The 24,449-nt window shown below is 43.7% G+C and overlaps 1 pseudogene; it reads right to left on the bottom strand.

The window, feature by feature from the left end:
- Nucleotides 1-18,928: 18,928 nt before the first annotated feature.
- Nucleotides 18,929-24,449, bottom strand: part of LOC138286976 (zinc finger protein 208-like) — a 475,759-nt pseudogene continuing 470,238 nt past the window's right edge.

Genomic DNA, 24,449 nt, shown 5'->3' with positions numbered 1-24,449 from the left:
TCACTCACACAAACACGCACCCCCTCCCCGTCCACTCACACACTCACCCCCTTCCCATCCACGTACATGCACATGCACACACACTCACCTCTTCCATCTGCTCAATTGCACTCACACACTCAGTTGCTCACACCCACACACACACTCACTCACCCCCACCCCATCCACACTCACACACCTCCCTCACCCCATCCACAAACACTCACAACCCTCCTCACCCCGTCCACAATCACTCACACATGCAGATGCACCCACAAACACCCCCGTCTCTCTGCATTCATGACAATCACACACGCAGGCACGCACACACCACCCTCCCCTTTCAGATGGTCCACTTACCTCATCCGTCAAGGAGGTTGTCTAGGATGGGACGGGTCTCAGTGCTTCCACCGCCCACAACGGGTCGCCATCAGGACACCGCCACGCTGTATTATGGGTCGTAATATGGAGTGCGGAGTCCTTTTGGTGTGGCGGTGGCAGCAGTGGAACCGCCTCTTCACCGCTGACCGCCAGCATGACTGGTGTCGGAATTCCACTCGATTTCGGCTGGAATTCCAAACTCAATCATAATAGGGTGGTCTAAAGACTGCCAGCACTGGCAGTCTTTCACGCCTGTGGCTTCGGCGGTCTTACGAAAAGACCGCCAAAGTCATAATGAGGGCCATAGTCTTGACAATTGATGATAATTTCAGTAAAAATACAACAGGCAGGTTTAAAGCGCCACTTGGGGTAGTCTGTATAGATGGCAAAGAACTAGACATTATGGCAGACTCAGGATCTCCTATTACTATTTTAGTTGATGGCATATTTTACAATCTTTGGAACCATGTAAAGTTAGTAAAGAGTGATGTAAATCCAAAGGCATTTGGAGAATTCAACATTAAAATGATAGGGTATTTTTATAGTAGTCTTGAATTTAAAGATCACATCATCAGTACTAAAATGTATGTAGCTGAAAATGGCAGAAGTATTGTTGGATGGCAAGACTTAGGTAAACTGGGTATAATTTTGAAACCGGGTTCATCTGATCCAATTGCCTTAGGAGAATTACCTAGTTAAGAAATTAATGGTATTGGTGATTAAGATAATAATACCAATCTAACAGAACATGTTTTAAAAAATAATCAAAATGTATTTTCAAATCGTGTAGGATGTGTAAAAGGTTTTGAACATGTTATCAAAGAAAAAGCTTTGGCATTTGCACGTAAGGTTCGGCATGTGCCTCTTTCAGTTAGAAAGGAATTGAAAGATCTATTATGTAAGTTATGTGAGGAAGGCATAATTGAACCTACTGATTCCTTAGAGTGGGTTTCAGCTATTGTTATTACAAAAACAAAACTGGAGATATAAGATTGTGTGCTGATTTGAGATATTTAAACAAAAATATTGTAGTGGATTGTCACCCGTTGCCTAAAATTCTGGAATTTTGGCAGCTACTAATGGGTTGAAGTATTTTTCATTAATAGATCTTAAATCAGTATATCATCAGGTCAAACTATCTGATTCTTCCAAAGATTATACTACATTTGTGACACCTTTTGGTGCTTACTGATATGTTAGACTTGCATCAGGTGCAAGTGTTTTCCAGAAATTAATGGATATTTTGTTTAAGGATTTAGAGGGCATTCAGAAAGTTATGGAATATGTCACTAAAGGGTGGACTCCCAACAAAAATTTGATTAACCCTATTAGAAATTTTTCACAAGTGGGTAATGATTTAACTATTGAAGGTGGTATACACAACTTATATATTCCCCTGCAGACATTAAAAAAAGATTAATTTATTTAGCACATAAAGGGGAATCTAGGATCCACAGCCACAAAGAAATTATTGAGGAATTATTATTGGTGGCCAAGATTAGATAATGATGTAGACATGTTTATGGATAAATGTGTGGAATGTGTAAAATCTGATAATCACTGGAAAGTAAGTAAGAAAGAAATGCAACTAGTTGATATAGCTAATGCACCTTGGTCAAAATTAGCCATAGATATTTCAGGCCCATATCATTTTCTTGACTCAGAAATGCGTTATTTAGTTGTTCTTACAGATTATTATTCTGAATGGATTAATTGGGAGCTCATATCAAACATAACCACAGATGTTGTTATAGAACTTTAAAAAAAAACATTTGCTACAGAAGGTTTACCAAGAATTTTGGTATCAGATAACGGCACACAGTTAATTTCTTCATGGAATAAGACAAGAAAAAAACACCTCTTTATAATCCCTCTTCCAATGGTCAGGTTGAACGCATGAATAGGTTTATGAACGAAAGAATTCAACTAGTTATTGCATCAAATTTGAAGACTTATGATTTTATACATGAAAAGGTTTATAGTTTTAACAACTAATGGGTATTCACCATTCTATTTGTTAAGAGGTAGGAAAGAAATACTTTACTTACTCCAAATTTTGAAAATGTCATAAATATACAAAAATGAGGTCAAAAAGATTGATGACAACAAACTACAGGTAATACAAAACATTATTCGGAAGCAAGTTAAAACTAGAACATATTATGATTTAATGAATAAAGTCAAACCTAAAATGTTTAATGTAGGAAATTGGGTCCTTATTAAACAACCTGACAAAGTACAAAAAGGATAGTCTGTCGCGCCGCTGCACGCGGCACGAGCCGAACATTCGGCTCGGGCCGCGGCACGCGGTCCCAAAATGCGCCGCGTCCCCAGCCTGCTCTGCACCTTCCGAGGCCCCAAATTGGGCATGGGGCCTTGTTCTTCTTTAGCACACCGCGCTCAAAGGCAGGCCTGACCCCCCCCACTCACCTGTTCTTTTCTTCTTCTTCTTTTTCTGGTCATCTGGTTGTGCCTTCCTTTATGTTTTTCTCCCTTTCCCATATTACCCTTCTCTTCCCAGCATTCCTTGTGCCCTACTCTCTATGGCTCCTAGTCCATTCTGTTCTATGTGTTTTTCCCTATCTAAGATGGTGTCCTTGTACTTCCTGTTGGCCGCTTCATGTTTGTTGGTACTTAAGGGCTGTGATTCTTTCTCTCCTTGCGCTGCAACACTTTCTGTTTGGATGGTGTCTTCGCTCCTACTTCCTTGTCTTCCTGTGCTGGTTCTCGTCAGTTCCAGTGTATTTTGCTCCTGCTGTTACCTGTTCATTTTGTTCCTGTTGCAGGAACCTATCTTTTTGGAGGTTTTTTTTCTTCCCTCTGGCACTACTTCTGAGGTACACGGCCTGCTCTTGGCGTACCCATTGCCTGCAGCACCGTGGCTACCAGAAAGAGTCACCCCTACCTGGGCCAAGGCCGAACATTCAAGAACAAGATCCACGCCACTCGTTCTGCGGACTCCAGGTTAAAGCAGCACATAAGTCGTGACATAGCATATACTTCACCAGTACAAATTTTAAAGGTCACCAAAAGTGCTTTATACCTGAAAGATAAAGGGTGGAAGAATAAAAATGCTGTCGTTTTACTTAAACCGAATCAAGAAAACTTTTGTAACGTTAAAAATAATAGAATGGATGTAACTATGGAATCCCAAGATTATTTTGATTTGGAGGGTTGTAGTGGAAGTGATAGAGAAAAAGAATGTAATCAAAGAATTGATGAAAATAGCAATCTTGATGAAGTAAGCAATGAGACTTGTTCACAAACTACGGAAAAAGAAAAAGAAACACAATGTATTGAAGATGAGAGTGAAAGTGTAAGTGAAGTTCAATGAGCTATAGAAAAGTTAAATGGTCATTATAATGATAATAATGACTGTGTTATAAGAGCTAAAAGAAAGGTGCATATGCCAAAGAAATATTCTGAATTTGTAATGTATTAGTTTGAAATTTTGTAATGAGTTGATATTTTAATAAATATTGTATATAAGTAATCTTGTTTGTAGGTTTTGAAGTTGTAGGTTTTGAAAAATGTATGACAATTTGATATTTTGTTAAATATTGTATAATAGTAATGTTCTTTTTATTTGGGTAAAAGAAGGGCGATGTTGTAGGTTACATTGTAGAATGTTAAGGGAAAATAAAGGATGAGGGAATAAAATGTGATGGGGGGAAGCAGAGAAGAAAGCGAAGAGCAAGGTCATGATGATCATTATTGTATTTGGACTTACAAATAAATTAACTTAATATAATCTTTAGCGACAAATACATCTTTCATCCACAACAGCTGGTAATTAGCAGTGGAATCGTCATCATCTTTGTTGTTCAAAATGGATGCCATGCTGGAGTAAGAAATGGAGGCAACATCCCTGCACTAGCAGCCGCTCTGAGACAGGCTGACAAGCCACTTTGGGGACGGGTACCTTGCTGAAATTAGCAAGGTCTGCTGTTGTCTCTTAAAAAAGTGGGTCATCTTGGAACAAAACCAATGCTTTGGTGCAGAAACTGTTTCTTTGACGTACATGTGGAACTACATGTTGAGCAACCTTGCGTCCATGTGGAATGTCTTGTGCGGCCGCTGGGGTCTCATCAGGGGTTGTGCCAAGCAACCGTGCTCCTGATTGTACAGAACGCCCACTGTGATGGCCCTACATCACCATATGAGTCACTCTCCCCAACTTTTGGCTTGAACAAGAGCGGTCATTAATGATAGCACCACCGCCATCTGTGGTGTGCCCTGTGTGTATGGAAATAGAAGGTCCTTCAAACGAACAGCTTGAACAACGAGCTGAATCACCAAGTGAATATGCCGCAGAACCTGGGCATTACAAAGCAGTAGCATGGCAGGCAGTGCTTCATTTGAGCTGGTGGTTGCCGATGAAGGGCGGTGCTTATTTTCTGCATCAGGCAATTACTACAAGTAAAAGACAGATATGGGAAAAATGGAGCAAAGGAAGACAGGAAAGCATCATAAAGGGAGAAAGCTGCAAGAGTGAGCTGAAGGGGCAGGGAGTGGCTGTAAATGGATTAAAGATGTTCCAGATGGCTTCAGGATTTGCTGCCTCAGCATTCTGTGCTTGCACATTTAAATGCAGCAGCCGCGTGTTTTACTAGGAGAGCTTTGGGCACTGGCACGTTTTTATTTACAAATTAACCACTGGTGGCATGTGACTCCCCAAAACATAACCATGATGTAACAATCTCAGATGATGAACTTTGAAACAATGATATTACAGTTTTGTAAAGATTGAAGATAAAGGAGTTGTCTTTTGTTGTCTTGACATCCACATACATAGAGATTCTGTTAAACATTTCAATTTCATTTCCTCCATACTTTGGTCCTGGGCCCATTTTTTTATCGCTTCCAAGCCGCTTTTATATTTTATTTGTCTTTTGAAAATATAATGCTTAGTTGGCTTATTTTGACAAATATATGTTTTATTAAGTCTAATTGTGACCATTTTTTTTTTACAAATGAAATATTTTTTACTACAGTAGCTGAAAACATGCATGGCGTCAGTAATCATGTTCCTATGATGCAAATGCTATGCAGTTTAGTTGAAATGTATATGCAAAACTCTTAAATAAAGATGAGATGTACTGAATGCTATACATAGTTTTATTATACTTTTAAAATATGTATTTTTACGTGACCTTGGATAATAAGGTTGTTCCTTTATGATGTAATTTTTCTTCAAATTATTGACAAGGTTACTTTTTAAGTATGATGTCACAACTGACACACAAGGAGGGAATGATAAAGATCCCAGCACCAGACTCCATTTTTCGGAAGTACTTAGTTTTTACCTAACTAAAGTATTTCACTTTTGTCAGCTTTAAGTGAGCCATTTTACTTGTTTACACCCTTGTACAACGCCAAGGCACATTTAGCTTCAACAACAGTTTTCACGTTATTCTATCAGTAGAGTAATCAATCAATCAATCAATCAATCACTGCATTTGTAAAGCGCGCTACACACCCGCGAGGGTCTCAAGGCGCTGGGGAGGGGGGGGGGGGGCTACTGGTCGAAGAGCCAGGTCTTGAGGAGTCTTCTGAAGGCCAGCAGGTCCTGGGTCTGTCGTAGGATGGTGGGGAGAGTGTTCCAGGTCTTGGCGGCGAGGTAGGAGAAGGATCTGCCGGCGGCGGTGGCTTTTCGGATGCGGGGGAATGTGGCGAGGGCGAGGTTGGCTGAGCGGAGGCTTCGGGTGGGGGTGTGGAAGCTGAGTCGGTTGTTGAGGTAGGTGGGTCCGGTGTTGTGCAGTGCTTTGTATGCGTGGATCAGGAGCTTGAAGGTGATCCTTTTGTTGACGGGGAGCCAGTGCAGGCCTCTCAGGTGGAGTGTGATTTGGCTGCGGCGGGGGACATCGAGGATGAGTCGGGCCGAGGCGTTCTGGATGCGTTGGAGTCGTCTCAGGAGCTTGTTTGTAGTTCCTGAGTAGAGGGCATTTCCGTAGTCGAGTCTGTTGGTGATGAGGGCCTGGGTAACGGTTTTTCTCGTGTCGAGGGGGATCCATTTGAAGATCCTGCGGAGCATACGGAGGGTGTTGAAGCAGGACGCAGAGACGCCGTTGACTTGCCTGGTCATGAAGAGAGTGGAGTCGAGGATGACCCCCAGGTTGCGTGCGTGGTCCGTGGGTTCCGGGACTGTGCCTAGTGACGTGGGCCACCAAGAGTCATCCCAGGCTGATGGGGTGGGTCCGAGAATGAGGACCTCTGTCTTGTCTGAGTTCAGCTTCAGTCTGCTGTCCTTCATCCAGTCGGCTACGGCCTTCATTCCTCGGTGGAGGTTAGCTTTGGCGGTGTGGGGATCTTCGGTGAGGGATATGATCAGCTGGGTGTCGTCGGCGTAGGAGATGATGTTGAGGTTGTGTTGTCGTGCGACGTGGGCGAGGGGGGCCATGTAGATATTGAACAGTGTCGGGCTGAGGGAGGATCCCTGTGGGACGCCGCAGATGATCTCAGTGGTTTTGGAGCGGAAGGGTGGGAGGCGGACGCTCTGGGTTCTGCCGGAGAGGAAGGATGTGGTCCAGGCCAGGGCCTTCTCTTGGATACCGGCGTCATGGAGGCGTGCTGATAGGGTGCGGTGGCAGACCGTGTCAAAGGCTGCTGATAGGTCCAGGAGGATGAGGGAGGCTGTTTCTCCTTTGTCCATCAGGGTCCAGATGTCGTCAGTGGCGGCGATGAGGGCGGTCTCAGTGCTGTGGTTACTGTGAAAACCGGATTGGGAAGGGTCCAGGATGTTGTTGACTTCGAGGTAGCGGGTCAGCTGTTTGTTGACAATCTTCTCAGTCACTTTTGCCGGGAAAGGGAGCAGGGAGATGGGCCGGAAGTTCTTGAGGTCCTTGGGGTCCGCCTTGGGCTTCTTCAGAAGGGCGTTGATCTTAGCGTGCTTCCAGCTTTCTGGGAAGGTTGCTGTCTCGAAGGAACAGTTGATTGTTTTCCGGAGGTGGGGCGCAATGGCTGCGCTTGCTTTGTTGAAGGTGTGGTGAGGGCAGGGGTCCGATGGGGATTCGGAGTGGATGGAGTTCATGGTTTTGATGGTGTCTTCGTCGCTGACGCTGGACCAGACGGTCAGGCGACTGGTGCGAGTGGTAGTCGCAGGGGTGGTGGACTCGGTGGTGGGTGCGGGGGGTCGGGGTTGAAGCTGTCGTGGATGTCGGTGATCTTGCGGTGGAAGAAGGTGGCCAGGGAGTCGCACAGGTCTTGAGATGGCGGGATGTCGTTGGTGATGGAGCTGGGGTTGGAGAGTTCTTTCACGATGCTGAAGAGCTCTTTGGTGTTGTGTGCGTTGTTGTCTAGGCGGTCCTTGAAGGCGGTCTTCTTGGCGGTCCTGATGAGTTGGTGATGTCTGCGGGTGGCGCTCTTGAGGGCTGTGTGGTTGACTGGTGTTCGGTCGTGGAGCCATTTCTTCTCCAGCTTCCGACAGGTGTGCTTGGAGATCCGGAGGTCCTCGGTGAACCAGGCGGCTTTCTTGCTGGTGTGGTTGGTTGTAGAGGTCTTGAGAGGGGCGAGGGTGTTGGCGCAGTCGTTGATCCACTGTGTGAGGTTGGTCGCAGCGGTGTCGGGGTCGGTGGGTGGTCTCAGGGCGAGGGCGGTAGTCAGTTGGTCCTCGGTGACCTTGCCCCAGCAGCGGCGTGGTAGCTGTTGGGTGCGGTGGTGTGTGGTGGGTTTTCTGAAGGTGAAGTGGACGCATCTGTGGTCGGTCCAGTGTGGTTCGGTGGTGTGGTTGAAGGAGACGTGGGGACTTGCGGAGAAGATGGGGTCGAGCGTGTGTCCAGCGGCGTGAGTGGGTGTCATTACGAGCTGTTTGAGTCCGAGGTTGGCGAGGTTGTCGATCAGGGCGGTGGAGTTGGCGTCGTTGTTGTTCTCGAGGTGGAAGTTCAGGTCCCCGAGGAAGATGTAGTCCATGGAAGCGAAGGCGTGGGTGCTGATGAGGTCGGCGATGGTGTCACTGAACTGTGGGCGGGGTCCGGGAGGTATGTAGATGAGAGTTCCTCGGAGGGTGGTGTTGGGGTCGGTGTGGATCTGGAAGTGCATGTGCTCGGCGGTGGTGAGGGTGTCATCGGTGTTCGTTGAGATGTTGATGGAGTCTTTGTGGATGATGGCGATTCCTCCTCCCACTCCATTGGTGCGGTCTCTGCGGGAGATCTTGTAGCCCTGTGGGATGGCTATGGCGATGTCTGGTGCTGAGGTGGCGTTCAGCCAGGTCTCCATCAGGAAGGCGACGTCGGGGGCGGTGGAGTCTAGGAGGTCCCAAAGTTCGATGGCGTGCTTGCGAGCGGAGCAGGTGTTGAGGAGGATGCAGCGGAGGTGGTTCGGTTCTCTGGCTGGTGGTGTGGACGGTTGGAAGCTGGTGAATCTGCAGTTCCGGAAGGTGAACGGCCCCTGTGTGCGTTTCGGGGTGGCCCGGTAGCAGGGGTGGTCTTGTCTGGTGTTGAGTGCGTGGAGGGTGCTTGCGTCGTAGTGCAGTCTGGCGTTGCGGGGGGTGCGGGTTCCAGGGGTTCTGGTGCTGGGTGCGGTCCAGGCACGGACAGGCGCAGACGGGCTTGCCAGCGGCGCGCCCGCTTCGCGGCCTCCATATGAGGGCAGAGGGAGGGAGGAGTAGCTGGGAGGTGGGAGCGGGGCGGCCAATGGGAGTGAAGGGTGCGGGGCAGCAGGGGCTCAGCGGCGAGGGAAAAACCCGGGGAAAAAACGGCGGGAAAAGACGGCGGGAGAGGGACAACAGAGCACAGGGGTACAGAAAGCAAAACACAGGGGCACAGAATGAAAAAACAAAGTGGCACAGAAGCCAAGCGCAGGGGTACAGAAAAAAGGGAGCGAGTAGTCAGGCGGCAAAAGCGGCAACGGAGGTTCAACCCACAGGGGGCTGCGTGGCAGATGGGGGGAGCGACCTGCCTGGTGACAGGGTCAAAGGTCGCTCTCTACCACCGCTTCGCAGACTCCATATGAGGGCAGAGGGAGGGAGGAGCAGCTGGGAGGTGGGAGCGGGGCGGCCAATGGGAGTGAAGGGGGCGGGGCAGCAGGGGCTCAGGTGCAAGGGAAAAACCCGGGGAAAAGACGGCGGGAGAGGGACAACAGAGCACAGGGGTACAGAAAGCAAAACACAGGGGCACAGAATGAAAAAACGAAGTGGCACAGAAGCCAAGCGCAGGGGTACAGAAAAAAGGGAGCGAATAGTCAGGCGGCAAAATCGGCAAAGGAGGTTCAACCCACAGGGGGCTGCGTGGCAGATGGGGGGAGCGACCTGCCTGGTGACAAGTAATGACACGAGCCTGGCTTTGATGCCGTAACTATCTACATCCCAGAGTTGTCTGATACATATGTGATATATAGCAACTTGATGTGTGCAGAGGTGATGCATGCAATAGATAAAGGGTCTGGCTTAATTTTCCCACTACTTCTCTCTCTCTCTTGTCACTTACAATCACTTAGGTTATGTGAGGGACAATTTGTTATATGAAAATGTGGAATTGACCAGTCAAGGAAGAGGTCTTCGTCCTCGAGCTGTCCAAGCATAAGTCATATTCTTGACCACCAACTATTGTCCTTCTTGGACCTGTGTTAGGCGCAGAGAGCTGAACCTGAATTCAGCTGAACTCTGCTAACAAAGGGCACTCTCTGCTGTGCCTTGCTGGTTGAAGGTCTGATAACATGTAGCAGGTATGCAGGGCGACAATTGTAGCACATCCCCTGAAGGCAATCTTTAAGCTATTTTCATGCTCTCAGTTTAGCAAGTGATAAGAATGGACAAAGGAATAGGAAATCTAACGGGGAAAATGTAAGAAATATTTGTTGTGTTTGCAATTATTTTAACACTAACCTTAGCAATCTGCTTCAAATGTTTTGTTGAAGTATACAAAAAGTAATGGATGAAATGTTGAATTAATCTCAGCCACTGGTAATCCTTTAGGGCACATCCCATCGTTATTTTGCACACCATGCTACCTCAATGGACAGGGTTTCAAGCCCAGAGTGATTACCAGTAGCTCAGATTAATTAAAGCATTCCATCCATCACTTTTTGTATACTTTCACATGTTTTGCTGTCACAAACCATGTACTAATTCACAGAGTAATGCAATAAATGTTTCTAAACATACCTGTTGTCCTAATTAGTACAGATGCTTGAGTGTGACATTCGAAGTATGAAAGGGGTGTCTTCTGAATACCACTGCGTCCCTGAGAGAGGGACTGTTTTGTTTACCCGAATGCACAACTTCCCCTGTGAAATGGGGCAGGGTGCACGCCTGAGGTTCCTCATACATGATGTACTGAACTCAGTTATTACGTCAGTGAGTTTAGAGGACTAAACTCAAATACTTAGGTTATAGCCCTAAGATATGTACCAGTAGGGAGCTACATGAAGGAACTCACGAAGGCAGTGTTGAGTTGTCAGGCTACTTTAGTTCTTAAAACAGGTCTGCCCCTAAAGTACCCCAAATGTATCCCCACACCTCATTTTCATTATTTCTGAAGACATTTGCCTCCCTCTCCAATGTCAAGTTTACCATTGTTGCCAACTCCAAGAGTTATTCCCAGGGGTGATTTAAGTCTGAGTGAGACTGTGAACTTACTATTGGCTCTCCACAAAGCTAAGAATGAAGATTAGAAGCCCAGGTAGTTAAATAGGAAAAGGTGAGATTCGCTTGCCAGGAACAAGGGGAAGGGAGAAGGAGGGCAGGAGAAACAGGAGGAATGGACTCAAGAAAAGTAATAAGGGATGTGAAGTAGAGATAGGGAAAAGAAAAGCCAGGAAAAAGTATAGCAGAGAGAAAAATAATAGCCTTAAAAAAGGCAGCAGAGACAGCTACTTCTGGGAAAAGCAATTCCAAATCAAACTCACCAGAAGTATGTGCAAAGGTTCCTAAAGAGCTTATGCATATGTTTGTGGGAGGACAAGATATGTCGGAATGGTTTGTAAGCTTTGAGATTGCTTGTAGAGCACAGGTACAGCAGTCATTGGGAAATGCCTGTAGCTATTCAAATGGATTATGAGCGAATGAAGGAAGATTTTGTTGGGCATTTTGAGCTGAACCTAGCTCATTAATTCGAGGCATAACTGGTATGAGCCAGCATGATGAAAATATGTCAAATCGGACTACATGTATATCTTTCACATTCACTGTCAGACCTGGAAAGGAGAATTTCATGGCGATTGGAGAAGACTTATGTCACTTTGTGTGTTAGCAAAGTTAATATTTAGATGAATTGACACTTTCACAAGTTTTCAGAACGATACTGACATGCTACATATCAGCCAAAGGTAGACAGGCTAACGTGTTGTGAATTTTACGACAGTTGAGTCTAGTTGTCTATTTGGGAAAATAATATTGTATGAGATAACCATATAACCCATTTTTAGGTAATAAATGTATTTCTATTTTTGTGACTGAAGATTGTTCTGATGACATTTTTTTATTGCATTCTGAGAAAGTGATGACTATACAATACCATTACATTCAGGACCTTCATGAGTGCCAACTCTTATCTACGCGGTAAGGTACTGGAGGGATGCTGCACAGGGTAAATAACTTAGGGCCAGATGTAGCAAAGCTTTAGCGAGTCGCAAACGGCAAAAATCGCCGTTTGCGAGTTGCTAAAGCCACTTTGATATGTAGAAATTCATTTTGCGAGTCAGAACCGACTCACAAAATGCATTTCCGAGTCGCAAATAGGAAGGGGTGTTCCCTTCCTATTTGCGAGTCGCAATGGTATGCATTTTCATTTGCGACCGCGATTGCGGTCGCAAATGAAAGCGCAGTTACCATCCACTTGAAGTGGATGGTAACCCAGGCGCAAACGGGAAGGGGTCCCCATGGGACCCCTTTCCCTTTGTGTCTGGCACAAAAAATAATTTTTCAGGGCAGGCAGTGGTCCAATGGACCACTTCCTGCCCTGAAAAATACCGAAACTAAAGGTTTCGTTTTTTTTTTTCAAAGTGCAGCTCGTTTTCCTTTAAGGAAAACGGGTTGCACTTTGAACAAAAAAAACTGCTTTATTTAAAAGCAGTCACGGACATAGTGGTCTGCTGTTCCCAGCAGGCCACCATCCCCGTGAGTGCCCTGAATCGCTATGGGGTCGCAAATTGCGACCCACCTCATTAATATTAATGAGGTGGGTCTTTGCGACCCCATAGCGACTCGCAGAAGGTGTCTGAGACACCTTTCTGCATTCCAAATTGCGAGTTGCAATTTGGAAGATTGCTACATCTGGCCCTTAGTTACTAGAACATTGGAATTGTAAACAAAGAGGCCCAAGGAAGGTCACCAGTGTGATAAAGTCACTAGACCATATTAGATGCAGCTGCAGTGCAATAATAAATACAATTCTGCAAGAAAATAACATGTTACAACAACAACAAAAATAAAATTACTGTGTACCCCTCCTTTTACTTAACCTCCTGCTGCTCCGTTTCTGAAGCCACTCTTTGTTTCCCTCCCAGAGGGTAAGTGGGAAAGTTGCTGTGGTGGGCTATCGTGTACTAGAAATGGGTTTCCCCAAGTTGTATTCGGGGTTCAAGTCACCCGAAGCCACTGTGTCCAGACATGGAGGGGTCAGTCTGCGTCAGATCTTTGTGCTTTGAATCGTTCCAGCAATGTATCCCATGTCAGTGCTGTGGGGCGCTTACAGAGCCCCCGTATGCTTCTCTTCAGAGCGCCTCACTCTCCATTGCAGACCTCATCTCTCCAAGTTAGGAATAGGGGTGCAGTGTGTGATTTCCAGTGTCTTCTTATCACTGCACCAACAGCGACGCCAGATCCACAAATTGTATCATCAACCTCATAGTTCTAGGCCACAGGTAGAGACCCAAAAAACAATGTTCCATTGTATCCCAGTGCACTGTGTCTGTCAGGGATCTGAGCCAATCGCTGACCTGTGCCCAGTGAATGCCCAATGCAGGGCAGGAACATAGCATGTGTATTAAGGAAGCTTCTACAGTCCAGCAGCGTGTACATGCTACTGAAGCTATGGGGAACATTCTGTGTACTTTGAGCTGTGTCAAATATGCTTTATGAAGAAGCATGAACCGAATAAACTTAAAATGTGTGTTTCGAGGTATCATACTGGGGTATTCGACCATCGAATTCTTTATCATGTAGAGCTCAGCCCGCATCAGTTCCCCATTGTGTCCATAAGGGGATGAGTGAAATATGTAGGTGGGTCTGCAGGTCTTTGTATAACCATTTGATCAAGTGTCTCCAAGCTCCTATCTCGTACGTTGCTTGAATAAACTTGTGTGTGATGGGTCCTTTCCTATTGGCGCCCAGTGTCTGCAGACATAGTGTAATACGTTGGCATGTGTCAGGAAGTAAACTCCATGGAGACCATGCGTGTGCATGAAGTTGTAATGTGGCAATAGTTGACCACTATCAAAAAAGTCATCAATGATGGTGACCCCCTTCTTCTTTTAATGGTGCCAGCTTTGAGGAAGTAACTGTATAGAGGGGGGTAGGCATACCGCATAGTGGAATATTCGGGGCATGGGGGTTGTGTCTTGTGGTTGACAAAGTGACTGTTTTCAATATGTGATAGCATTTCGTAGGAGTAAAGGGAGCTGGGGAGGGTGCCTGACTTCAGGCAACAGGAGTTTGTGTAATTGGCTGGGCTGTATCATCGATTGGGTGCAACACATTTCTTGCAAACTGAGCCCTGACAGCCAGCGTGAGAACCATTGCAATTGGCATAGAGGCTGCAGGAATGGAAAATAGAAGCACCCAGAAAAAAGATGGGTAAGTTAACAAAATAATACAATTATGTCAGCAGCCTGACCATTGTTCTGATGACATATGTGCTTTTAGAATGCTATGTATTGCGTTTTCTCTCTAAATTGGACTTTACCTTGTCAGGTATATCAAGAGAACAAAATATTCTCCCCAAAGATAACTAGGCATCTTTTTAAGTCTCTAACAGTGGATGTAGTACTGTTTGAAACAAGATGGTAGGGTTATACTGGCTGGGTTGGTTGAAGTTGAAGTACATGCAGAGACACTGACTCAGGCTTTCCCAGACTGTGTCTTTAATTTCCTTAAATAGCCCTTTTTTATGAGTGAAATGTTAAAGACACAATACAATAGAGCAGTGGTTCTTAACCTTTTCACTTTTGAGGCACCCTCACTGAACCATTACTGGAATCCAGGCCCTCCCACTGAGTCATTATTGGGAAGAGGAGACACCTGGGCCTAAGAAATTTCTATGAGTTGGACCTCAAAATAGTACTCAAAAATTAGAAACAAGAAAACTTGAAACAAATTCTCAAATATTGAAATATTTCATTTCACAATCATTTATTGACAAAGTTTTTAAAAAATTCAGTTTTGCTTCATTCATTTTAATATTATTTAACTTTGTTGAAACAGTTGCGGAACTCCTGAGGAGGTCTTGCGGGCCCCTAGGGAATCCTCAGACAACAGGTTAGGAATCACTGCATTAGAGAAATATATAGGGAGGGACAATACCACAAAATCAAAGAAATTCAACTCAGTATCTTTGAATGAAATCCAGACCTTCTGTCATTAAATCTTGGAAAATCTGGCTGTTATTGCAAGCTTAGAGACTCCCACCATGCAATTTTAAAGCTGCTTGGTAACAGAATGATGCACGATTGGTTTGCAATAGAAGGTTTTGAAAGTATAAGAAAACAACCAATTAGCTGCTCTCAGAATGTTCTCTTATTGAGAAAGCTTAGGAAGCCATGGCACTCCTAGAGGAATTACCTCCTGAAACAGGTTATATCAATTCCATATTGTTGCATGTACTATGTAACCCAACTGGAAAGAGTAGCAGAAGATACAGGACAATGAAGTTTCCTAAAGTAAATAAGGATTTGAGAACCAAGCGTTCTTAGACCTGATGTTCAAGCTTCATATTCTTTAAGACGTCTAGGTACACAGAGATTTGAACGCTTAGTAAACGCAGGATAATCCACTAGTATTAAAATGTTTTGTACAGCTGGAAATTGAGACCAGAACTCCAAAGCCTTGGTGTCTGATGGTTAATTGTGCTAACAGACCTCTCGGAGAGAGAGATTATGATTCTCAGGCAGGGCAGTTAACATAATAAAGACAACATTACCGTCTCACAACATTTGATATTTCGATAAAGGATGTCTAGTTACCCATATTCCTTTAAAATAGTCCAATTAATGGATGCTTCCCCACAGGTTTGACATGAATAACGCGTGGTGTAGACAATGGTCAATCTATGTGTGTTCACCATTCTGTAAGGGTTAGAGGAAGACGCTAGTCACCGAGCCACAGCATTTGATTGAGCTTGTCAGTATGACTGAATTGTAACTGGTCATTTAACATTTTAATAACAACACATTATGATGTTAAGTAAATTTTATCTTCGATGAGATATAGGGTGACTTTTAGGCTACACTGTATCCCTTAAACAAGTTTTATATTCTAATAATCATGATGGAATAAAACTTGTTGCACCGTAACGTTAATTTACAACATGTTCCATGCTCCAAATATTGTTATTTTTCACCTAGGGAAGTCACCTGTGTAATATGTGCAAGAGGTGGTTATAAGCTTCCACTTAGCTGTTATGAAATGTTCTCAGTCACTATATAAGACAACACATTGCTATTGTCAAAAGGTGAAGTGTGCTCTGCTGTGCAGGCTCAAAGAAAAGACTGAAGTAAACTGCATACAATGAGAAATACTACGCAGTTCGTTGTTTTTCTAAAATATGTAGAGTATGGGCGAGACAGTGCTTGAGGACACATTTTGAAGAGATCATCATTATGAATTTAGAAAATACTTTTGAAACTACAAATCATCTCTAAAGAAGTCATAGAGTGTAATTGTGCATGGAAAATTCTATTTGCATGTACCTTTGTAATTGTCAAAGACAAATATTAAGCAGCTAACAAGGTGATTTACTATATTTTCAAGCAGCGCCCTGGTAAAGATGAATGTTTGATTTGTTCTGCATGCAGTCCATAATTTGTGTTTGTTTACTTTTGTTGCCCTTAGTGCGCCAGGTATGCCCAGACGTGGGTCCCGGGCTCACTATGCCACTGGATTCAAGCTAGCCTGGAAGGGTCCCAGGATGTTCCTTTCCGGTCCAGGGAGGACCTGGCCTGGCGGTTCGGGCTGGACTGTTCCCATGGTAACAGGGTCAAGACTGATTTGCATATGGTTGGGTTCAACTGGGGTGGCGTGAGGAGCAAAACAATTGATGGATTAAACCCAGATCTGTGACAGAGGGTGAATATTTGATTTGTTCAGCATTCCGTCCATCATTTGTGTTTGCTTGCTCGTACAGACGGATAGCACAACTGTGTGTGTTACAAGACAGAAGCAGCAGGGGCAGCAAGCAAACCCAAGGTGTTGGAAAATGTTTGTGTGGTATCTTGGGTTGACAGGGGTGTGTGTACAATGTTGATAATAGAGAATTCTTAGTGTCTTGATGGTTGAAGGATGGAATGTTGGGAGGGCAGTTGGAGGAGAGACACTTAGGAAGCTAGATGGAAACTGTGGATGAAGTCTGTGTATTAGAATAAACTGGAAGAATGCATCATTTGCTGCCAATAGTCTGTTATTTAATACCACAGTTTGCGAGTGTAAAATAATATTCACTTTGAGGTAGCATGACAGCTGATATACGCAGCCCTGCGTGTTCTTGTGTGACATGTTTGTGAAAGCTCTTTGGCTGCAAGAAGCCATCACTACAGTCCTCATGCCCTTCTTTAAGCAGCACCAGCATCTCATACCGATGGCGGCAAACAGATAGGAACCAAGATAGTAGGCAGCATGTGCATAAGGACACAATGGTTTTACACAATTCCTAATTCAGCCAAAGAGTGCAGCATGCTACTTTTACATATCACCTTCTGCAACAGCGCAGCCAAGGGGAGCAGCACACTACGTTAACTCATCATCTGATTCAACAGCACAGCCTCGGACGGTGGCACACTGCTTCTACACAACATTTGATGCAACAAAACAGCCTTGGAGAGCTGCACACTGGTTTCACACAACACCTGACACAATGTTGCAAACCTTCAACCAGGGTCTCCCAGGGAGAATCCCCACTTTCGACTGCTTTTAGAAATTATGAGAAACTGTATGAATAAGGCTCTTTTATGAAACAAAAGGAATCCTTGGAGAATAAATTGTTGAAAGAGACTATCCTAGAAGGACTGTGAAGCAAGCAAAAAAGAGGCCGAGAATCACAGACAACCTCCTGATCCCTAATGCATGGGTATGTGAAGAAAGCATGGCTGTAGTTCTCAATTATAATCCATCAGCAGATTGTGTTAAACAGATTATACAAATAGATTGGCGAACTTTGGAGGCTGGTGAGAAGAAGCTATCACTGTTCCCTTCTGTTTGAAGAGAGGTCCGAATCTCTGGAACCCTCACAAAGATGACTCGACACACCTGGGGCCATCAGTGTAAGTACATCAGATCATCCACCCTACTTATGGTAGACGTTCTAATCTACTATTTTCTGTTGAGGAACACTATGGAAAGACTGTCAGTCTCAAACAAAAAAAGGAAAAATTTACCCATACTCCCTTGTAGAAAACTCTCAGGGTATCATGTTTATTAGTTTCTGTTTTACAAAATGCAAACTCTCATTTTAGGAGTAAAAGAAAAAAGTCTGTTGCGAGCTTGTGTGAAACATGGCAGCCACTCAGCAAAATGTAGGTGCTCCTATAATGCCTCTGAAGATATAGAGATAGTCAGGATGGTGGAGATTGCTAAATATGGTGGACGCCGTCCAACACGCCTGATCCTCTGGCAGACCGCGGGCCACCTGCCAAACTATAAATGAGGGGAACAGTCTTCAAATTTAACTCAAAATAGAAAAATCAATAAGGAAAGAAGGGCAGGATTCAGAGTATGGCAGACAAGGCACACCATTGAAAACGCAACTTAGTACCCTTATCAGCCAAACCGATGGTCGTCCACCCACCCGCTCTGTTTAGAGTTAAACGAACTGTCCGCTTTCCATCAGAGATCCCACTGGGTCTGTCGATGTACAACTTCTTCCGACGGAAAAAGGGCTCTTGAAGAAAACCCATCAGACATTAGTAGATAAAGCAGCACTATATAAGAAACCTACAAAAAAAATTCAAATGCATGTTTAAATCCTTCATATAGCAGAATGCTTTCAAGCACTCAACATCCTGTGGCATTTTATGGATTATTACCTGAGGAGTGCCAGGACACAGGCATATTTTTAGCTTTTGAAAATAAATCTGGTATTGATTTGGTAAAAACAACTGAATTAAGTTCCCAAAACAGGAGTGAAGCCCAGATCTCAGTATTACTAGTAGCACTTCTTTCTTCATTAACACAGAAGGAGAGGTAGTACCATCTCAAGCAAAGAACCTCTTCTCACTCAGAGGGAAGGCACACTGGTGAGAATGGTCCCCTTCAATACCACCTACGTCAGACTCCCTGCTGAAAGCAGTCGTGCTATCGAGATGTGACCCCCTTTATTGTCAAATAAACTAGGTCTCTTGTGGACATCACAAATTATCTTTATAGTTTAGGGAAGAAATCTCACTCAACATCTCTTTTTCACAATCAGCAGTCAAATACCATGAATTCAAATACATTTTGTTTTAATAACATATAAAAACATAAATTAATGTGTGAAATCTAGTCATCATGGTGTACATTTTATAGCATCATGATTGGTTCTCGCTGTATCATATTTTAGTTCATGTTAATGTTAACATAAATTGAGTTTGATCCTGGTACACACCTCTATAGTGCGTTTTTTAAAGGCTCTGGTTGTTCATACACGGGTGGTGTTTGGATGTTTGGTTGTGTATCATTAATACAGATTTATAAAGTATTGGGTTTTACATTTATTATGTGACTAATGGTTGTACAAACCACTTATTCCTAAATATGAATTGTCCAGTTTTGAACTGGTTCCTGTTAACGTGAACATAAATGTAAATGGTGTTTGATCCTGGTACAGACCTCTATAGCATGTCATGTATAAAGATGGGTGTGCTGAAGACCACCTCGATTGCTGTTTCTAGCTGGCTGGGTGGTGGGGATGATGGTGGTCGGTGGCAGGAAGAACTTTCCAGACTCAGCACTTCTTTAAAATGAACTTGGTGCATAGCATTAGTTTCTGCCATCTTCAGCAACTGAAGATGTGTCCTTTCCTTTCTTCTGATATGCATATTATATTGGTGAAATTTCTTCCTCTACGCAAGGCTGGGCTATAAGAATACTGTGTACATGGTGGCTCCAGCAACACAAAAGAACATTTCAGATGATCAGAATGCTGCGGTTTATCGTACTTGTGGTCTGAGGAAGTCTCAACTGCATCACAAAGTTTCACTGTTTGCTCACGAGGCAGCATGGGCAGAGTTTAGAAAATGAAGGTTCAATTTTACTTGTGTCAAAACTTGAGCCCTCATAATGAGTGTGGCGGTCTTTTCACCCACTAGCCCAGCGGAAAACTCCTAATAGGGCAGGCAGAAGACCTCCATCACTGGCGGTCTATTGCCTGCAGCGGCTTTGGCGGTCCTGTGGAAGGACCACCGAAGTCGTAATGAAGCCCTTAATGTTGTTTATGTTCCTTCTCTTCTGAATCCAGATTTCTTTTCCAGTGCCCAGGTTCCAGAAATGTAGAGCAGGGAGTCAATAGTTCTGTATTTTAGGAGCTGGACCTCTTTACTGTTCAAGATTCAATCTTTAACTAACCATCAAGCTTTAATAAACCGATTAAAAAACAAACGTTTCAACACCTTTTTCTCCTAGTAAAAATGCTGCTATCACGCACTGATTCTGTTGTGTCACCAGTTAGAATTTTGTTGAATGATGCTCTGCAATAAGAAACTGATAAAATATATTTATAAAGAACTAATCTAACGTGAATCATTTACATAGTCCGAGGTACGACAACAAAACTCTCAAGGATCCAGCTCGATGTTGGTCACCTCTGGGGAAGTATGACTATGGTTGGTGCATTTACAGATGCACGTGATGATGGAAAAGAGCATAATTTCTCATGTCAGGGCTTCAGAGGTCAAGTTGTGTACTGCAAGCATTAACTCAGAGTAACAAGTAAGATTTTCCTAGTTTTACTTCTTGTGCCTTCGAATGCTGTTCTTTGGCAGCTGTCGCTAAACTATCACAGTTGCACAAAACGACCAAACATAAAAATCATCTATAGATATTATCCAGTTTGTGCTTGTTAAGTTGATTCAAGTGTGTTGTGTTTATAGGTTTTATTACGAATCCCTAAATTTAGCTAAATTCCCTCCCAGAACTACTCCCACATTCACTGCAATGGTTTCTCCCCTGTATGGGTTTGCTGATGTCTTCGTAGGATTGATAATCGACAAAAGCTCTTCACACATTCAGTGCACTTGAATGGCTTTTCCCCTGAGTGTGTTCGCCGATGATTCCTTAATGTCGAAGATTCGCTAAAATTGCTTCCACATTCACTGCAATAGTATGGTTTTTCCCCTGTGTGTGTTCGCTGATGTTTCTGTAGGATTGATAAGTGACTAAAGCTCTTCACACATTCACTGCAATGGTATGGTTTTTCTCCAGTGTGTGTTCGCTGATGTACTTGGAGGTTAAACAACCGACTGAAGCTCTTCACACATTCACTGCACTTGAATGGCTTTTCCCCTGTGTGTATTCGCTGATGATTCCTTAATTTTGAAGGGTCACTAAAACTACTTCCACATTCGCTGCATTGGTATGGTTTTTCCCCTGTGTGTGTACGCTGATGTATTTGGAGAGCTGATAACTGACTAAAGCTCTTCACACATTCAGTGCAATGGTATGGTTTTTCTCCAGTGTGTGTTCGCTGATGTTTTTGTAGGACTGATAAGTGACTAAAACTCTTCTCACATTCACTGCACTTGAACGGCTTCTCCCCTGTGTGTGTTCGCTGATGACTTTGGAGGTTTGATAATTGACTGAAGCTCTTCACACATTCATTGCAATGGTATGGTTTTTCCCCAGTGTGTGTTTGCTGATGTCTTTGGAGATGTGATAGTTGGCTGAAGCTCTTCACACATTCAATGCAATGGTATGGTTTTTCCCCAGTGTGTGTTCGCTGATGTACTTGGAGTTCTGATAACCTACTAAAGCTCTTCACACAATCACTGCAGTGGTATGGTTTTTTCTCTGTGTGTGTTCGCTGATGCTCTTTTAGGCGTGCTAACTGATTAAAGTTCTTCAAGCATTCCCTGCCATTGCACATTTTTATCCCTGTGTGCGTTTGCTGATGGTGCTTTAGTAGAGATGACAAACTAAAGCTCTTGTTGCACGTGTATGATTTTTCTTTCTTGCTTAGTGTCTCTGGGTTGGGTATATATTTATCTACATCCTGTGACTGCATTTCCTGATGGGCAAACATGGTTGATAAAGCACTTGTGTTATTCTCACATTATCTGTATGTGTGTGGTATTGGACGTTTGATTTCTGATTTAATAATAAACTACACGATTCACTAAATATGTGTCACATTCATAATATGAGTAAGGTTTCTTTGTAGGTGACTGTATCCTTAGATTGGATAATAGTTGTTTCCTGCTTGCGAGTAAAGATTCATCTTCCTTCTGGTCGGTGCAAATTAGGACAGTACTCTGTATTTTAGACAGCAGAACCGTTCTTTCCTTCACCCTTCAGTTGTCTGGCTCCACTCCATTGTACTTTTCTCTGGTTCCAGTGGTTTGACTAGAAAAGCACTAACTGGTTGGTTGTTATCATTTTGGGAAGCAGAATGCTACTCTAGCTGCAGCATAACGATCTCATGATCAAAGCTGGTGCTGAACACATGTTGACACTGGAGGTGGTTTGTCGATGTTGTTGCCTGTTGTTCTAGAGGTCATTTCTTCGTCATGTTCTATGGAGGTGCACAGCTTAGACTCTTACATTCACTGAATTGTTTTGACTGCTTCTTCCAGAATCTGTCAGTTTATGTTCAGGTTCCTCTGTCTCAGACTGCACTGATGTTTTCCTGAATATTGGAGACCTCTATTTCTGACCGTATTTTGCAGATTTACAGTATCACTGTCATTATTCATAATCATTTTGTGTATTCGAGGCTTCTTTCCTGTTGGATGTAAAGAGATTTAAAATCACTTAATGGAACTGTAACAGAATGTGAATACACAATATTTAACTGGCACTAAAAGACATTTCTTCTTTACCGTCTTGGAAAGTTACTAAGTGATATTTCTCCATACACAGATATTTAACTAAACGTTCTGTTGAACACCTCACACCTTAGTTACTTCAGAAAAGGAGGTGATTTACCAGTGCTCATTGAGTAACTTAGTAAAGAAAGGGCGCTCATGGAGCACCCACATGCTAGAGGTACAGCTTTAGGAAGCTGCATATGGTCAAGATTTCATCTGAACAAGAACAGATTGTGGAAAAAGAGATGAATCAGAATGTGCCGCTGTAACTTTCGTTTCAGGAAGTATATAACAAAGGTAACCCTTCAGGAAGTATATAACAAAGGTAACCCTTCAGAAAGTATATAACAAAGATAACCCTTCAGGAAGTCTATAAAACAGAGGTAACTCACCAGGAAGTATATAACAAATGTACCTTCTCAGGAAGTATACAATAAAGGTAACTCTCCAGGAAGTATATAACAAAGGTAACTCCTCAAGAAATATACATAAAAGCTACTCCCTCATGTCTGCGTACTCGCTTTAGATTGTTCATTATTGGCTAAAGCAGGGGACTGACTTGATGCATGCACACATCAGAAATCAGGTAATGGTGTGATAGTTAAACTGCCATGGTTGGCAGTACAAGGATCGCAAGCGTAATTAAAGAATCTCGCCTGGGGCATATGAACAGAAGAAGTGCACAGGTAGCTACTTATGAGGTACAAACAGAAGAGGTGAACATGTAGGTACGCTAATCTTTCTGGGTCTGGTTCAGGCTTTGACTGGGCTAGTGTGAACTGTATCTTATTCTCTTCGGCTGGCATGGCCATTTACTGCATGCATGTTACCACTTTGACTCTACAGGATGGGAACAGAGCCTTAGAAAGCACAACACCTGCTGCATGCCTTGAGGAAGAAATAAAGGTGAACGTTCAGGTGTCCTTTTCCAGAGCCTCTTGGGCCACAGCTGCTTCTAGGCCCCCTTCCTGTAACACTGACTGCAAACCTGAACCTTGATTCTGAATTTGGCAAACTGGGTACTGCATCACAAATGTGACAGACATCCTTGGCTACCTTACTACAATTGCCACAGGATAAAATGAACTTCTAATAAGGCAGATTGGATACCCCTCAAGCTTGTGATGGAGTAAACAGTCTGCTGAAATCTAATGAGACCCTTGGTGCATATTGCGTCCAACGTCTTTTTAGTGTCTGAAAGTGTCATTTTCTATCAAGACACATTACAATCCTACCACTGCTGTGACTTGCAATCATAATGCCACCCTTGCTGTACTCTTCTTTTTCCAGGTCCTGGGACGAATGGTCACAAACATTCAAAGTCGATTTTCTTATTGGTTTACTGGGATGTTTCTGGTTATTGATACTTTAGTGATTTTTCTCCATTTTGTTTCCAATGTGCATCGTCAGCAAATAGGGCTGACTACATGCATGGGAGGCTCAAATGAGATCAAGAAAGCTAAGATAGTTAGTGCACCTGGTTTAGTCTTCTGTACTGATGAATTCCAGTGGGTTGCGACAAATGCAGTCTAATGCATAATTCTTGCTAATACAGTTGAGACTTTCACACACTTGACAGATGTCATGGGAAGTGCATACTGGGATGAGAACATAATCAGACCGCAGAAAAGAAAGGAGGTGGAGAAGGGAAAAGGGAGGAAAAGTGGGAAAGAATGCTGAAATTCCAAGGGATCAGCCTTAAAAAACAGATAAAATCTAGAACTGAATTGGGCAGAATTGTGGCAGCAGAGAGGTTGTCCCCACCGAAGGAGAACAAGAGGTTGCAGCCTCTATTGACTGCTGTTGCGGGACCATAGAGCCCTAACTTGTTGGCAGCGAGAAATACAGTGCATGTTAGTCAACTAGATGAGGCCTATCCCTCGCACTTAGGACTAATGTGAAATGGGAATTAAAACATGGGATGTCACCCAAACGCAGTGCAACAG

Source organism: Pleurodeles waltl, chromosome 4_1 (assembly GCF_031143425.1).
Source record: "Pleurodeles waltl isolate 20211129_DDA chromosome 4_1, aPleWal1.hap1.20221129, whole genome shotgun sequence".
NCBI classification, from domain to species: domain Eukaryota; kingdom Metazoa; phylum Chordata; class Amphibia; order Caudata; family Salamandridae; genus Pleurodeles; species Pleurodeles waltl.
Note: the sequence above shows the minus strand (reverse complement) of the source record. Positions and strands in the feature narration are given on the sequence as shown.